The sequence below is a fragment of the Gallus gallus genome, chromosome Z (genome assembly GCF_016699485.2).
Source record: "Gallus gallus isolate bGalGal1 chromosome Z, bGalGal1.mat.broiler.GRCg7b, whole genome shotgun sequence".
In the NCBI taxonomy this organism is placed as follows: Eukaryota; Metazoa; Chordata; class Aves; order Galliformes; family Phasianidae; genus Gallus; species Gallus gallus.
In genome coordinates, this window is record NC_052572.1 from 82,513,178 (window position 1) to 82,531,416 (window position 18,239).

The 18,239-nt window shown below is 51.7% G+C and overlaps 1 long non-coding RNA gene across 1 annotated transcript; it reads right to left on the reverse strand.

Moving 5' to 3' along the window:
• Positions 1–12,130: 12,130 nt before the first annotated feature.
• LOC121108443 lies at positions 12,131–12,529 on the reverse strand. The gene is made up of 3 exons (XR_005842955.1): positions 12,472–12,529; positions 12,270–12,371; positions 12,131–12,190 (listed from the first exon to the last, which is right to left on the reverse strand). It is a non-coding gene; the product is annotated as an uncharacterized LOC121108443 (long non-coding RNA).
• Positions 12,530–18,239: the final 5,710 nt, after the last annotated feature.

The window sequence follows — 18,239 nt, forward strand, 5'->3', positions numbered from 1 at the left end:
TTGCTGACCATGTGGCAATACAAAACATGGCACGTACCTGGCAAGAGATCAGAACAAGGGAGAAGAGAATCCTCGAACCCGCAGCCGTTCCTTGTCACTTTGCTCTGATCTTCCACGAGCAAAAGCTGCACCAAGGGAGCAGGCGGAGGGTGGGAGGGGAGGGAGAAAGAGCAGGTCAGATGAGCCTTGCCACAATTGAGCAAAGGGAAGAACCAGGGAAGAAACCGTTGGACCAAATGCCACCTTGATGGATGGCTTTGGACTGGATGGCCTGGGGGAAAATGGCGTCTGACTGGTCCAGACGAAGCAATATGATCCTAGGAGCTCTGCCAGCCAGCACTTCTCAAGCCCTCGCTGCCCACCCGTCTATCCCGCGCCGTCTCAGCTTACCTACAAGGCGCTGCACAAGATGGGATGAAGACAAACACACTCAGTAGATGCACAAGTGCAACAAGCCACGTACTCACGCCGAGCTCAAGCACTCCAATGAAGGGACGCAGCACGCGCTGCTCCTCCCCTCATTCTAGCCGCTTATGACATCACTAAGGGCCACCCGGCTGCTCCACCATGGACGGACAAGGTGGGGAGGCAAGACCACGTCACAAGACCACAGGATTCCAACAGGGCACCCCAGCGTTCGAGAAATCAGTGCGTGGTTGGAATTCCATCCCAGCCAAATCCTGGAGAAGCTGGCATGGGGTTGTCGGGACCAAAGTGCAGGACCCGGAGCTTGGTGCTGTTGAGCCTCTTGCTGGGCCTATGGCAAATCCACACTAGGTCCTTCTTTGCATCCACGGGCGGCTTAGAGCAGCCATCTCTTGCACCTGGATGGAAATAAAGGAAGAGAAATACATAGTACTACTACTAGACTGCTTCGACAGTTTCTTTCCCGAGTGCATTTTGGCCTTTTGGCTTCCATGACGACCTCATTTCCTCCTCCTTTTCTTTGGGGGGAAGCTGCCCCCAGTGCCTGAGCTTCACAAGATAGCGTGAAACATGACACTAAGACAAACGCTTGCCCTGGGTGCAGGGTGGCTGTGCTTTGCCAGGCATATAAAGGAGGGTAGGGCTAGGAAACGCCACGTGGCAGCCCCAAGCCTTGGGGGTCTTGCCAAGTCTGCATTCACGTCACTGTGGCCACAGCTGCTGCCTCACTGCCAGAACGTATCCGAGGGATACAGATGGACGCAGGCACTCCTGCTCCTTCTGCAAAAGCCCTCCTCTGCACAGCCCGTTAGCTGCTGATCACTGCTACGCCAACCGGGCTCCCCTTTACAGCAGCCTTGGGATAAACACGATTGTACTCTTCCGTGCAGCAGCAAGCTCCCAGGGATGAAGCAGCAGAGAGGAAACCAACAGAATCTACTGCTGCTGAATCCACCAGCTCCTTCTGCCCACCAAGAGTAATACCAAAGCACAGAACACAAGTGGGATAAGCGCATCTCGCACACGGACAAAGGGAATCAAAACAAGCTCCTTCGAGAAGAGCTCGTTGGGTTAAACCCAGCCTCAGAGGACCACAAATGCATCTGGTTCCAGTAAATATTATGGCAACCTTGGTGATGAAACGCTGTTCTGCTGCTCGGATAGCACGAAGCATGCTGCGTTGACAGGCACAGCAGCGCGATGACCAAGCTGAGCACGCAAACCTCCCCAGCACCCCTGGCCAATGCTGCCAGGGAAATGCACGACCTGCAGCCCCACACGGCTCGCTGCACGGCACACTGGGGGGCTGTCTTAGTCTCAGGTGGGATCCATTTTTCTTCAGTGTCTGCTATGATGCTACGACAGTGAGAACACTCTCGTGTTTATAGTTTCTGAGAAGCAGACCTGGACAGAGCCAAGGCCGTTCTCAGCAAAGCTCTCAAGAAGGAGCTGGGAGGAAACCTAATGAGGACAGCTGATGTCAACGGGCCAAAGGGATATTCCATACCATATGACATCAAGTGGAAGGGGGTTTGGACGGGGTGGGAGCTCATCTCACTCTCTTCCTCTGCTTGGCCATTGCTTGGAGGTGCTGAGCCACTGCTTCTACATCACTTGTTACATACATTCATATATATATATGTGTGTGTGTGTGTGTGCGCGTGCATCCATTACTTCTGTCCTTTTCTCTACCTTTGGAAAGAGATTTCTCTCAACGCATGAGTTCCACCTTCTTTTTTTTCCCCCATAATTCTCTCCCCCATCCCACCGGGAAGGGGGGGAGTAAGCAAAGGACTCTGTGGTGCTCAACCACACGAGGGCTGCAAAGCAATGGCAGCAGACGTGCAGTGCACTGTCATAAGTGCACATGTACATAAGCAGATGCTCTCATCCACACGTGCAAATCTGAGGGCGAGGAATAAAAGGCTCGCTGGGCCATGGGCAAAGCAGGGAGCAGATGATAGGCAGGATACAGGAAGGAGTTCAAGACCAGCTCTCCTACACCAAAGACAGGGAGAGCTGAGTCAGCACCACGGGGGGACTTACGACACAGCTTGAGAGCTTACAGAGACCTGAGATTTCCAAAGGAGGCCGCCCAGGGTAACTCTCACCAGTCTTTTGCAGGGCTCTCACGGATGCTTGCAATGCTGACTTCCACTGCCTATGGCATTGGTAGAAAGCCCAGGTGGCAAATGCTCAATTGGTCTGGGTAACGCTTCTATGCTTCCACGGTTAGGACTGAAACAAAAGGAAAAAAAAAGCATGCAGCCCTATGAAATTTGTCTCTCTACTGCTGCTGTCAGCGTGACTTCTACGATGAGCATTACGCGTCCCTGCACCCGACTGAAGATTCATCCAAGTCTGTGGGCACTGTTAGCAAGCAGTTCCCAGAACATCTTGCACCACAAATGCAGCACGCTCCTTTTTTCACAGGCCCCTCGTTTCTCTCATCAGCCTCAGATTCATTCCAGTTCAAATACACCCATCATAACAGCCCTTCCGTTCTGCTGAGGTAGGAATCCACTGCTGGGATGTCCCCCCACTCCCGGTCCCCGCTATGTCCAGCACCGGCGGGGAAAGGAAGAGACACTGCCATCACCTACCCAGACTTCTTGCAGGGCCTTCCAGACACTCTCACATCACAGGGAGAAGCGGCACAGCTCTCGTGGCACAAAGCTCAGAGAAGGCTGCAGAAATCAAGGTTGCCGCCAAGGTGCTGCTTTCAAACAACGTGACTTAGCGGGCACGAAGACTGGGAAAGACAAGGTTCCGGTTCAGAAGCCTCCAATCCCCGTGGATGTGGCTGTCTGCAAAGACCACAGCTGCCTGCTTTCCAGCAGGGGGACGCTCACCCAGCAAAGCACTCACCCAGCAGATGCCTCTCCTACAATCATAGCATCAGCAACGTTGGAAAAGACCTCCATGACCTCCATCCAGTCCAAACACCCACCTACCACCACCATTTCCTTCCACTAAGCCACGTCCCTCACTACAACATCCACTGTCCCTTGAACACCTGCAGGGACAGGAACTCTATCACCTCCCCAGGCAGCCCGCTCCAGCGGCTGACCACCCACTGGGAGAAGTTGTACTTCCCATCCAACCTCAATCTCCCCTCATGCAACCTGAGGCCATTCCTTCTAATCCTAGCACTAGTTCCACGGGAGAAGAGGACCACCCCCACCTCAACACAACCTCTCGTCACGTAACTGGACAGAGGGAGAAGGTCTTCCCTGTGCCTCCTCTTCTCCACACTAAGGAATCCCACTTCCCCCAGCCGCTCCCCATCACACTTGTGCTCTACACCCCTCACAGCTTCATTGCGCTTCTCTGGACACACTGCAGGCTTTCAGGGTCCCCCTTCTAGTCAGGGGCCCAGAACTGAACACACTACTCAAGGAGAGGACTCACCAGTGCTGAGTGCAGTACAGTGGCGATGATCACTTCCCTGCTCCTGCTGCCTCCGGCCCTTTGCAGTGCACTTCCACTCTAAACCGTTCCTTCTGCGCTACCGCTCGGATCCTCCCTTAGGGCTGGAGCTCAAGAGGTCAACACAACAAAGAACACAACGTGCAACTGGAAGGCATGTCTCAAAGCCTGAAGAGTGAGAACGGGACCCTGCAGTTAGAGACTCTGAGAAGGTCCTCACAGGATGCCTGGGGAAGGGGACCTGCAAGTCAGACGCAAGGGAAGAGCAACAGCTCTCCCTCCTTTTTCTGGAAACAGCGAGATAGGAGTGGGAGTTCTAGGTTGTGTGATTGTTATCACCATCTGCTGAGTGTTCCGTACCGTGGATCTAATCATTTCAGGTCCACTGACTTTCCGAGAAACCTGAAAGCTTACTGACTCATGTACTAGCCTTATGAAGATGCCAGCTAAAAGACGTCGTCAGCATTGTGGCCTACGTCGAAACCATGGCTTTTGTTCTAAAGATCAGAGTGAGTGTGGTGTGAGTGAGATGCGTTCCTTGCAGGGAATGAGGGTCAGCCTGTTTGCATAGTACTGTCTTCTGATTGCGGGGAAGCGTGTCAAGGAAGGTGGTCAGGCTTCTATGAGACCTGTGAGATCCAAGTGTTCACATCTGAACAAGATCAGTAGGCGGTGTCCAGGGTTGCCTGTGGAAACTCTGAGGAAATGAGGAATCAAGAAGAATTTGGTCAACATCGTGGGAGGCTCCCAGGGGAAGGAAATTCCCAAAGAAGCCCCGTTGGGATGTGCACTGGCACACTGGTGGGATACTGCAGGGGAACCTGGAGGCACCCTGAGGAAGGAAACTCTCATCAAGTATTGCAATCAGTGGTGCTTAATGTGGAAGTTAGAAGATGATGAGAAGCGGCATCAGAAGGGGACCCGTAACTATCATACCTTCTTGCAGCTCCTGTTCTTATTAAGGAGGCAAGGTCCATGAAGTAACATGACCAGTTGTTAGAATGGAGTGCTCTCATCATGAGACTAACTACTGGGTGTTTATGGACACTGAAGAACTGTGCTGTTTGATTGGTGGGTTCTGAAGGGAATGGGACAAACGGTTTTCATGGCAGAAGTAAGTGTAATTGCTAATGGGAAACAGAAGCATGACTGAGGGTATGTGGAATTGTAACTGAGGGGATGAAGAGGGGACAAAGGAAAAAGGGTTACAGAGAAAGTGAGTGTATCTGCACCGGCAGGAGAGCAACCCCCCACACCCCCTCCCGCCCTGGACCCACACAGAGAGTGCTGTTGTAAACAGCATTACATGCAAAGGGGGGGAGGTGCAGAGGATGGGGCACTGGCAGTGAGAATATCCTTCATGTGCAGAGATCTCGGAAACCCAAAATTCCAGGGTTAGCACTGGAAATCTCCAGAGAGGAGACGAGGAGGTGAAACTGAAACGTCATGCTAGTTGTTTATGTAGTGATGAGAGTTTGGGAAGGGAAAAGTTGCAGAAGGATGCAGGCTGAGGAAGGCCAAGATGAGCAAGGTGGAACAGGGTGGTAGATCCAAAGAGAGCTGAGCAAGAGAAAGCAAAAAAACGGATTGAGGAACAGAGATAGTAAGGCCATTGGCAAGAGCAACAGCTGTTCCTGTTGCGGTGTAGAGTAGAGCCCTAGGACACAGAGGTTCCCTCAGAATGTTGTAGGGGGGGGCCTGGAAGAGCCTGTGGAGTGGGAGGCTTCCAGCCCTGCTGGACCGAAAGCACTGTGCCAACTGCAGGGAAATGAGACAGCGGTGCACAAATCCAACCGTCTCTGATTGCAAAAGCTGAAGAATGGCAACCTGGGAAGTTATTCCTAGCAAATCCACCGGTGAAATCGCAGCTAGGAGAGCAGGAGAAAGAGGTTTCGTTTCCGGTGGGCACGAGTGCCTCTTACTGCCCGGAGATGATTTTGCAACACAAGTCGCAGCTACTGCCCAACAAGAAAAGGCTTCCCTTTTGGGATCACTTCAAGAGAGGCTGAGAAAATAAGGAGGAATACATACATGCCTGTAGATGCCAGGTTCTCCAAAACCGTTCCTCTGGCAAGACTCATCAGAACAAATGGATGCAGAGAGTCAATTCAATAACACTGGAGCTAAGGGTCAAACAAGATGAACTGACTGAAAATGCTAAGTCTGGCTTTAATGCAAACAGGGACAAACAATGGGGTACCCCCAGAAGTTACAGAAATCTTCACTAAGGTATGCTTAGCCGTGTGGCTATCAGGGATGTCTGGTAGAGCCAAAATGCAGCCCTAAGTTCAAAGCAAGAGCTACGGCTAGCCCACTCAGGGTTAAGCAGTGCCCTTTGAGGATATGCAAGTGGAGAAGGAGAAAAGAAACCATAGATAACTTTCGGATTTTGGATTACTAATTGAATGTGAATCCAAATACAATACTCCAATCTCTCCGATGAATCCATATGATCCATACACTTCAGTAACTAAGTTAGGGAATGAGTAGGTGGAGTTTGCCTTCTGGATGTGAAGGATGCCTTTCCTGCCTGGTTTGCCAAAGGAAGCCTAAGGTGATTTTGCCATTGAATAGGAGAGCCCCAGTCCGGGACAAAAAAGACTCCGTTCACCTGGACCAGTGTTAGCCAGGGCTGTGAGAACAGCCCAAGGATTTTGGAGAAATGCTCAACTCGGGAGCCTGAGATTTGGTTCTTCCATCCCATGGTGGATCTTGATTGCAGCATGTGGATGCCACAGAAGAAACAAAGAGGGCTGTGTGCAATGGACTGCGAATGTGCTGAATTTCTTGGTTTCAGTGATGATCGACTTTCTCAACAGAAGGCACCAAGAACTCAATGGCAAGGGACCTATCTGGATAGGAGGCTACAGCTGGACTTGGAACCTCAAGGACTGCCAGGAAAGAAGCCATCTGCCAAAGCCCTGAGCCACAAAGTGCCGAGGAACTCCGTACATTCTCAGGAATGACAGCAGGGTGCCAACCGTGGATACACGGCTACGGACTGGTGGTAAAGCCCCCTTCAGGAAGTGAGGAAGAGATGGCCAAAGTGGATGAGGGCGGTGGCTGCACCAGTGCTCAAGATTCAAGAACCTGGGACATCTACGCTAGGCCAAAGAGAACAGTTGGAATATCTCACACAGTGTCTATACTGTTTTGAAGGTAAAAGGGGGGCATGGGCTCTCACCCCCAGGGCTTCCTGAAATACCAGGCCATCCTGGTACAGCAGGATGATGCAGAAATAACTGCAACTCATATTGTCAACCCAGCATCTCTCCTTAGCGGAACTCCCGGAGAACAAGCATTTCAGGACTGCTTGGAAACAACTGAAGCTACGCACTGTTACCAGTCGGACCTGAAAGACGAATCCTTAGAAGATGCAGAAGACACCTGGCTTACTGATGCAAGCAGTTTGGTGAGACAAGGAAACCTGTAAGGCAGGATATGCAGGAACTGCAACTGACAAGGTCACCGAAACACAACCATTACCAGTGGGGACTGTCTCTAGGAAGCCTGAAATAACTGCCTTGACAAGAGCCTGACATCGCATCTGTCCGTATAATTACGCAGTTAAGATGCTACATGCTCATAGGACCACCTGAAGAGAGCAAGGATTGCTCACGCACAAGGAAAACAGCCTGATGTAAATCAACAAAGAGCGTGGCTACCATCCATTGTCAAGGACATCAGAAAGGGAACACCGGTACCGGAAAGTGGAGAGAACATGGTGGATCAGGGGGCAGAACAGGTCGTTGAAGAGGGCCTTTAATTCCAGACCGTAAGCTTAAAATTGCTGAACCTGAGTCAAAACCTGTAAAATATTTTCAAGAAGACAGCAATTAATTCATCATTTAGAAGGAAGAGAGCAGGCTGACAGATGGACACATTGTTTTGCCCTTTGCTACTCCATGGAAATTGGTTCTAAGAGAGGAGAGAAAAATGTCTTGGGCAAACAGACGTTACAAAGCACGATCCTAGTACCAGCAAAGGGCTACAAGTGGGCCTATTGGGAAAGGGAACCTTCCAGGGCAACAGTGACAGTGACTTCCTGAAACCCCCAAGAAAAGGGCGGGATCGCTGGATGTTGGCACTAACTGATAGCTTTTGGGGATGGCCAGAGGTATTTCCCTGGAGGACTTCCTAAGGCTCGGGAAGCAACAAAAATGCTGTCACATGCTGTTAATTCCAAGGTTCGGGGTTCCTGTACCAATCTCAGCAGATCGTGGCCCACATTTTTGCCAAGGTGGTCCAAAAAAAAAATAAGCACATTACTGGGAATTGATTGGCAATTGCACACCTTATAGACGGCAGTCATGCGGACAGGTGGAAAAAAACGAATCACCTGATCAAATTACAGATAGGAAAACTTGGCCAAGAGGCTGGATTCCCTGGCTGCAGGCACTGCCTTTGGCACTTCTGAGAATTTGGACTAAACCCCAAAGCAAGGAAGGATTAAGCCCACATGAGATTCTTTATGGGTGACCCTATACTGTACAAAAGGAAATCTCTATACAGGTGGGGGATAAGGTGTTGAGTGAATATATGGTCAGCTTGGCAAAGCAATTAAAGAAAATTGAACAAGCAGTATTTGCTGCCAGGGCACAAGGCCTAGATGGTCCAGTGCATGATGTATTGCCAGGCGACTATGTTTATGTTAAACCTCTCTCTCAGATTCACCTCTGGAACCAAAGTGGGAAGGACCCTACAGAATTCTCCTGACCACCCATACCACTGCCAAGGTAGAGGGACTTACACTGTGGATACGTCATACCCGCCTGAAGAAAGCACCAGGACCACAGCGGACAGCAGAAGAGAGCGGACCACTGAAAATCAGGATCCATAAGCATGTATAAGATTTTGATAATAGTCAGTATGATTGGAGCAGTAGTCACAGCTTGGCAAGAGAATAGCTACTTAAAAATAACTGATAAAATTGGCCAGGCTCTCAACAAATCTTGTTGGATATGCACTGGCCTTCCCTAGAGGGGAGGGAAAAGTGCCTGTTTATGGGATAGTGGCACTAAACTGGACCATTCCATATTGGGTAGAGCACAGAAGTGTAAGTTTGGGATAGAAGACAAGTCACAAAAGGGACCTAAGTTTGATTTACTAGTTATTAACTTTACTAGATCTATCTTTGTAGGCAGAAAAAACTGATGGTAAAGGTGGGGTGGAGGTTGGATGACGGAACTTGACAGGCATAGAGTGTAGTTGGGAATATGGAAATTCTGGGGTAATATCAGGGATCAGTGAAGCTGGAAGGTGGAGCCAAGGTGGGGGGTGTGATCCTAGAATCGATAAGGATTCTCACTGGGTCTCAGATAAGAACATACTCGGAATTGTAGAGATGGGAGCATCATTCACTCACCAGGAAAAGATGGCCAGGCCATGTCAGTTACCTCATGGATACTGGTGGCTATGTGGAGACGGCCAGGCACGAAAGGCATTACCTTTAAATTGGACAGGGACTTGTACTACAGAATACTTAATAGCCCAGACCATGGTGCATGAGAAATCCCTTGGGGACTCCTGAGGATCCCTTGAATTAGAACTAAGCATACATACAACCCCCTAGCTATATATAACAAGGGATACCACAGCTTTCTGAGAGCTCTTATCCCAGCTCTAGGAGTTACCCAGCTAGAAAAAGGTTATAGTAAATATCTCTGCAACTCTGGAAATCATGGAGAATGCCAAAACAGATGTATTACGGGCAATCCAAGAATAGGTATTCTCTTTATCCAAAGCAGAGTACTCCAAAATAGGATGGCATTAGACCTATTAACAGCCAAGGAAGGAGGGGTATGTACAGTAATAAATCAGAGTTGCTGTGCTTACATCAGTAAGGATTTAAGAACTGAAACAGAATTAAGGAAAATTTGGAACAGACGAAAGTCCTGCATAGGACTAGTCAGGATGACACCAACTGGAAGGAAGATTTATGGAACCTGCTTTCTAGCTGGCTACCAAATCTAGGATGGTTAAAGCAGCTCTTCCTAGTTTGTATCATCTTGGTACTGATTGTAGGTTTTACCTGTGTGATGATAAAGTGCTCTGCCTGCCTGTGCCGAAATACGAGAAAAGAATACGAGATATGGAAGAAACATGAGCTAAGGCAAAAGGTGGAAAGTGGGACCTATTTTGGGACACATAGAACAGATTAGAGAATTTAGCAGGTAGAAGTCCTGCTAGATTATAATAAAGGGGGGAATTGAAGGGCAAAATCAGGTCCCTGCAGTATAGGAAGAGGGGCTTCATAGCAAGAAAAGAGAAAGCAGCTTCACAAGGTAGACATAAGGGGCAAATAGAGATAGTTTATGTAGAGAGTATTAGAAAACAAAGGGATTCCAAGCACTTTCACAGGTGCTAGGTCCAGAATAACGAGGAGAATGAAGGCCATAAAGATAAGGACCGGAGAACAGCTCGAAAACATTTGGCAGGGAGGTGATTAGATGTCTGAAGTTACCTCATGGATACCACATGGTGGTTATGTGGGGACGCTCAGGCACGGAAATGCAGTACCTTTAAATTGGACAGGGACTTGCACTACAGGATACTTAATAGCCCAGACCATGGTGCGTGAGGAGATCCCTCGGGGACTCCTGAGGACCCCTGGGATTCAAACGAAGCGTACATACAACCCCCTAGCTATATAGAACAGGGGATACCACTGCTTTCCGAGAGCCCTTATCCCGGCTCTAGGAGTTGCCCAGCTAGAAAAAGCTAGAGTCAATATCTCTGCAACTCTGGAAATGATAGAGAATGCCACAACAGATGCATTATGAGCAATCCAAGAAGAAGTATCCCCTTTATCCAAAGCAGTGCTCCAGAATAGGATGGCACTAGACCGATTAACAGCCAAGGAAGGAGGGGTATGCACAGTAATAAGTCAGAGTCGCTGTGCTTACAGCAAGAAGGATTTAAGAATCGAGAGAGATTGATGGAAAGTTTGGAACCAGACCAAAGTCCTGCACAGGACAAGTCAGGATGACCCCAGCTGGGAAGGAGATTTAAGGAACTTGCTTACTAGCTGGCTACTGAATCTAGGATGGTTAAAGCAGCTCTTCCTAGTTTGCATCCTCTTGGTGCTGTTGGGAGGTTTTACCTGTGTCATGATGAGATGCTCTGCCTGCCTGTGCCGGAGTACTAGAAAGAAAAAGGAGATATGGAAGAGATATGCGTTGAGGCCAAAGGTGGGAAGTGGGCCTATTTTGGGACACGTAGAACAGAATCAAAATGATCTAGCAGGTAGAAGTCCTGCTAGACTATAGAAAAGGGGGGAACTGAAGAGTGAGAACAGGAGCCTGCAGTTAGAGAGAGAAGGGCCTCACAGCAAGAAAAGGGAGAGTAGCTGCACAAAGTAAAAATAAGAGGCAAACAGAGAGAGTTTAGGTAGAGAGTGTTAGAAAACAAGGGATTGCAAGCACTTTCACAGACACTAGGTCTGGAATAACAGGGAGGATGAAGGCCATCGAGATAAGGGCTGGAGAGCAGCTCAAAAACACGTGGCAGGGAGCTGATTAGATGTCTACAGGGCAAGTTAGTGTGAATGTTAGGTGGAGCGATCCCCTTGCACCAGGGAGTACGCGCATCACCAAGAAACACATGCCTGCTCTATATCCTATACCGGCTATACGGTCTGATTGCCACACATCAAGCCCAGAACAGACACCTCTCTCACCTTGGCACAGCTCACCAACCAAGAGCCAGGCCTTGCCAACTTGGTTGATCTGAGAAGACGGGAGGGTGCCGCACATCACACCAGAAGTATCCATTTCACTTGCAGCTCCATGGAGAGAACAAACACCAACTAACAGGCCTGAATGAATTCGCTCACAAGATGAACAATGAGATTGTTCTTCATTAAAAAGCACACAGAGATTCCTAAACCAAAAAAGAGAAGGGCAGCACTTCAGATCGGCCAAAGAGATTCCTGTTCCTACGCCTCATGCTCTTACACCAGCTTGACTCGCCTCATCCCCTTCCCCTACTCCTCCGTGATGCCCACTGGCTTCAAGTCAGGTCGCAAACACATAGGACTCCTTCCACACGACTCCAGCACAAAGGATGTCACACTTGTTCCATACACATACAAATGAACCAAGCAGTGCTATCACACTCACTTAACACACGCAGAAGCAGCCAAACCCTGAGCACGTACGTCCCCTCCTGCACTACTGGAGCCCACAGCTCACCTTCACGCCTCCGGGGATTTCTGCTCTTTTACACTGACGCAGCCTCGCTACAGCTCCATGGCTGTCACACAAGGCCTGCAGGACCTCTTGCTCCGCAAACCCCGTCTGCAGGCATTGCTTCATGAGGTTCACCACCTGCCCTCCTGAGCAAAAACAAGCACTGAGAACGACAGCAAAGCACACTGGATTCCACCTGGCCTGGTCCCCAAGCCTCAGGCATACCCTGCTACGCAGACTCATCCCCAGAGCCTGGCTGGACAGCAGCACATGCATCATTCCTCAAACGCCCCAGCCAAGCAGCAGGGGATCAAAGTGTTGCGACAGCTGAAACAAAAATGCTCGGGGACATTCCTGCCAGCACTGAACGTGAACAGATCTACCACTGAGCAACAGGACGTGGGACAAACAGCAGAAAACAACCAACCTGCACAACTAACTCGTTTCCGCTTGGTCCAGATGTCTGTATGCTCCCTCCCACGGCCCAGGCCAAGCTTGCAGAACTGCTCCTCCTTTGTGCAGGACGACAACGGTGCCCATGGCATGTGGTGGCTATGCACAGCATGCCTTTTACTTGCTTTTCCTCTCTCCGTCTTCCATCACCAAACAGCACCTCCAATCTCTCCTGGCTAAAAAATCACTTGGGTAAAAAAAGAACTGCCAACCTTACTTTTAAAATTACAACTTGATGCTTTAAAGCAGAAGCTCACCTAGCAAGGACACCTACCTTAGACAAGCTCAACCTACAAGGAAAAGTTATTCCTCTGCGTCTGCACACACGGCACGCATTTTCAGCTGCAGTAGTCAGCCCAGTTCTCAGCACAGCTTTACCATCCACAGAAAGCCAGTTCAGGGCCGCCATCTTTTTCTCTCTTCTGAAACACTCTACTGCTGCAAGAAGCAACGGTTAGAATCACACAATCACAGAACTGTAGGGGCTGGAAGGGACCTCTAGAGATCGCTGAGTCCAACCCCTCCCCCCGCAAAACAGGCTCCATACAGCAGGCTGTACTGTAGGCATCCAGCTGGGTTTGGAGTATCTCCAGAGAAGGACAACCCACAACCTCCCTGGGCAGCCTGACTATATACCCCCCCGCCCAGAACCTCCCCACAGCCACCTATAGCCCCAAATCCTCCGATGGCTCACCACAGCCCCAGATCCCCCCTAGAGTCCCCCTCAGCTCCTTATAGAACCATACGCCTTAACAGTCCCTGCACAGCCCCCGTCAGCCCCATATCCCCCTATAGCATCATAGAATCATAGAATTGCTAAGGTTGGAAAAGACCCACAGGATCATCCAGTCCAACCATCCGCCCTTCATCAATGGTTCTTGCTAAACCATGTCCCTCAACACAACATCCAAAACGCTCTTTAAAACACTACCAGGCTCGGTGACTCCACTACCTCTCTAGGCAGCCCATTCCAGTGCCTGACCACCCTTTCAGACAAGTAGTATTTCCTAACGTCCAGCCTGAACCTTCCCTGACGCAGCTTGAAGCCATTCCCTCTCGTTCTATCACTAGTCACCCGGGAGAAGAGGCTGGCCCCCAGCTCACCACAACCTCCCTTCAGGTAGTTACAGAGAGCAATAAGGTCTCCCCTGAGCCTTCTCTTCTCTAGACTGAACAACCCCAGCTCCTTCAGCCACTCCTCATAAGGCCTGTGCTCCAGAGCCCTCACCAGCTTTGTTGCCCTCCTCTGGACACGCTCCAGGACCTCGATGTCTTTCTTACATTGAGGGGCCCAAAACTGGACACAGTACTCGAGGTGCGGCCTCACCAGTGCTGAGTACAGGGGAATAATTACTTCTCTGTTCCTGCTGGCCACACTATTTCTGATACAAGCCAGGATGCCATTGGCCTTTTTGGCCACCTGGGCACACTGCTGGCTCATGTTCAGTCTAGCATCAATCAACACCCCCAGGTCCATTTCCTCTACACAGTCTTCCAGCCACTCTGCCCCAAGCCTGTAGCGTTGCCTGGGGTTATTGTGGCCAAAGTGCAGGACCCGGCATTTGGTCTTGTTGAATCCCATCCCATTGGCTTCAGCCCAGCTATCCAACCTATCCAGATCCCTCTGTAAGGCCTCACTACCCTCAGGCAGATCGACACTTCCAGCTAGCTTGGTGTCATCTGCAAACTTACTGAGGGTGCACTCAATGCCCTCATCCAGGTCATCAATAAAGATATTAAAGAGGACAGGCCCCAGCACCGACCCCTGGGGAACAGCACTCGTGACCGGTCGCCAGCTGGATTTAACTCCATTCACTACCACTCTCTGGGCCCGGCCCTCCAGCCAGTTCCTTACCCAGCAAAGAATGTATCTGTCCAAGCCACGATCTGCCAGCTTCTGCAGGAGAATACTGTGCGAGACAGTGTCAAAGGCTTTGCTGAAGTCTAGGTAGACCACATCAACAGCCTTTCCCTCATCCACCAGACGGGTCACTGGATCATAGAAGGAGATCAGGTTGGTCAAGCAGGACCTGCCCTTGGTGAACCCATGCTGGCTAGGCCTGATCCCCCGGTTGACCTGCATGTGCCGCGTGATCTCCCTCAAGACAATCTGCTCCATAATCTTCCCCGGCACCGAGGTCAGGCTAACAGGCCTGTAGTTCCCCGGATCCTCCCTGCAGCCCTTCTTGTAGATGGGAGTCACACTGGCAAGCCTCCAGTCTTCTGGGATCTCACCCGTCAACAAGGAGCACTGATAGATGATGGAAAGCGGCTCGGCTATCACCTCCGCCCGTTCCCTCAGCACTCTCGGGTGAATCTCATCCGGTCCCATGGACTTGTGGCAGTCCAGTTGGAGTAGCAGGTCTCTAACTGTTACCTCCTGAATCGTGGGGGGTTTAGTCTGCTCCCCAGCCAAGGCTGCCAGGTCAGGGAGTAGAGAAACCTGAGGATAACCGGTCTGTCTTTTAAAGACAGAGGTAAAGAAGGCATTCAGAACATCTGCCTTTTCCTCATCCTCAGTGGTTACATTGCCAGCCTCATCCAGTAGAGAATGGAGAATCTCCCTGGTCCTCCTCTTGCTGTTGATATACTTGTAAAAGAGTTTCTTGTTCCCTTTTACCCCAGCAGCCAGCTTGAGTTCAAGCTGGGCTTTAGCCTTTCTGATTTTCTCCCTGCACATCTTAACAACTTCTTTGTATTCTTTCTGGTTGCCCGTCCCTTCTTCCAGAGGAGGTAGATTCTCTTTTTCTCCTGGAGCCTCAAGAAGAGTTCCCTATTCATCCACGACGGTCTTCTTCCGCACTGCCTCATTTTGCGGCTTAGGAGGACAGCCTGCTCCTGCGCCTTTAAGACTTCCTTCTTAAAGAGCAACCAGCCATCTTGTACCCCTTTGCTTTCGAATACTGAACTCCAGGGGACACTCCCTACTAGTCTCCTGAACAATTCAAAGTCTGCCCTCCGGAAGTCCAAGGTAGCAGTTTTGCTGTTCCCCCTCCTGCCTCCACCAAGAATCGAGAACTCTACCATGTCGTGGTCACTCTGCCCAAGACAGCCCCCAACCTCTACATCTCCCACCAGACCTTCTCTGTTTGTGAACAGCAGGTCTAACGGGGCAGCTCCTCTCGTAGGTTCTCTTACCAGCTGCAACAAGAAGCCTCCCTGCAGCTCCCAGTAGCCACAGGCCCACCTTAGCCCCGCTTCTGTGGGGCTGCAATGGGTCTGGGGGCACCGGGAGCAGCGCTGGAGGGGTTGGGGGTGGGGGGGCACGGTTCAGATGCTGGCAGCAGCACTGTGGCGCTGGGGGACCCGAGGCTTCCATCAGTCCCAAACCCACCACCCACCCCCAAGGCCTCATCCCAATCCCACAGCCCAACCCCACGGGGGGTCCATGGGGGAGGGGAGGGCAGTGTGCTTGGGGGGCCGCGCAGGGCCCCTCTCCCTCTCCCGCTCCCGTTCTCCCGCACACCTCCGGCGGAGCTGTCCTCAGCACTCGCTCCCGTTGTGCCGCGGCTTCCGGCTCGGTGCTGCCCGGACAGCGCCGGCTGACGCCGCGCTCTCCTGCGGGGCGGCCCGGGCTGCCGGAGCGGCGCTTCGCTGACGACAGCCGCGCCTGACACTGCCGGCTCCCAACGGCTGCTCCCGCGCACGGCAGCTCAGCCAATGGCAGCCGGCGAAGCTGCCGCTGACCAATAAGACGCCGGGGGAGGGACAGAGCTGCCGCTGAGCAATGAGACGCCGGGGGAGGGACTAAGCTGCCGCTGACCAATGAGACGCCGGGGGAGGGACAGAGCTGCCGCTGACCAATGAGATGCCGGGGGACGGACAGAGCTGCCGCTGACCAATGAGACGCCGCGGGAGGGACAGAGCTGCCGCTGACCAATGAGACGCCGGGGGAGGGACGGAGCTGCCGCTGACCAATCAGACGCAGGGGGACGGACAGAGCTGCCGCTGACCAATGAGAGCCCGGGGGAGGGACGGGCAGATGCTGCTCACGGGGAGCTCCTCCTGCCGCTGCTGGATGCTGATGCTGACAGGGCTGCAGATGCTCTGCAGGGCCAGCTCGTAGCTGGGAGCCAGGAATGGACACGGCGGGGAGAGACGAGAGAGCTGGCGGGGAGCAGCCAGGGCATCCCTCACTCAAAAGCATCACAAAGCCACAGCCAGCAAGCTGGCCATGATCATGAGCAGCATCCCGGATGCTGGAGATTCTTTGCTACCATACACTACGGGAGCACAGCTCTCGCTGCAGGCATCCCACAGCCAGACAAAATGGGAACAAACCCGCAGCTCTGCTGCACGCACAGCCCACAGCCATAGCCTTGCAACATGAGCTGCCTTGCTGTTGCTTGCATCCATCCCAATCCCTGGGAATGAAGACTCAGAAGGCAGTCAAGGCGTTGATCCAGCACCAGCGTGCTTTTATTCATTCACAGCCAGGAGGGCCTTTTGGTGAGAGGTCTGGTGTACAGATGGGACTCATCCTTTCTTGGGAAGGAGAGAGGGGCTCAGAGCTCGTGCTGCTGCCCGGTGCCTGGGACTGGAGCTCTGATTCTACGTCCCCCTCCACCAGGCTCGGCTCCTCCTGGCTGACGCTGACCTGCTCCTGCATGGAGCTGCTGCTGTCGGGGCACTCGGGCTGTGCTTTGGCTGGGCTGCACTGCAATGGTGCCCCGTCACAGTCCAGCTCGGTGACTGTTGTTTCTGGCAGGCTCAGGTCAGCGTCTTCTGCACAGCCGGGAGAGATGAGGGCTTCCACTTGGATGGTCACTTTCATTCCCTCACTGATGTTGTATGGCAGGCTGTCATCCGAGCTGCAGCGATTTGTGCTTCCTAGCAGCTCTGCATTCATATAGGCACACAGTGAACCATCGCTATACACTCTGGCTCTTCTGCGTGGACGAGGGCTCGGTTCACCTAGGAAGGAGTAGATACACAGGCAAACAGTTAGTGGCAAACTTGCACAAGCTGAATGATGAGAGTGGTTCTTGAGATTTGCTTCTGCAGTGGCAGCAGGACACAGCCAATAGGACAATAGCAACAGTAGGAGCACTGTCTCGAAAGGAACTGTTGCGCTTTTGTTGTTTGTCTTTCTCTTTTGTGTGGACTCCAAGCATGAATTCGATGGCGCTGACAAGCAGGGTTTTGACAGCTGGATATGCACCCTTACCTGCCAGGACCACCACCTCTGTTTCCGAGGGCTCCCTGGCATCGCGCTGCAGTTGGCGTTTGGCCACAGAGGATGGTTTTCTCAGCCTGAAACAGGAACACCAACTGCATGCTGGGGATTCCTTCACCCTGCTGGGTGGACTTGGTCTGGAGGGAGAAAAGAGGGAGCGGTGTGAGTCGTGCATGGTGCAGGGTGAGGGAAGAGCTGCCCTGAGCTCTTGCCAACACTTGCTTGTTCCTAGCACTGCCTGCTTCCTGCTGAAACACAACTTTGAAGCTCGCTCTGATTCACACGGTTGAGGACGGTTCCATTCCTAGAGCTCAGCCCTGGAGTCTTGCTGGCTACATTCCCCTCAGCCATGTCAACCCAGATGCAGAGCATGCGAGCAGAGGCTGCACAGCTGTCCAGGACAGCATCGAATGGAGGGCTTTGATTCAGCTGGCAGGCTTAACTGCTTGCTGAGGAATCGTGCAGCCAGAGAAAAAGTTCAAAAGCATCTCTGACACGTACATTAGCAATTGGCCCCCTCTGGTAGCTAAACTGATCCGTCAGGCAACTGCGTGTTAGTTGAACCT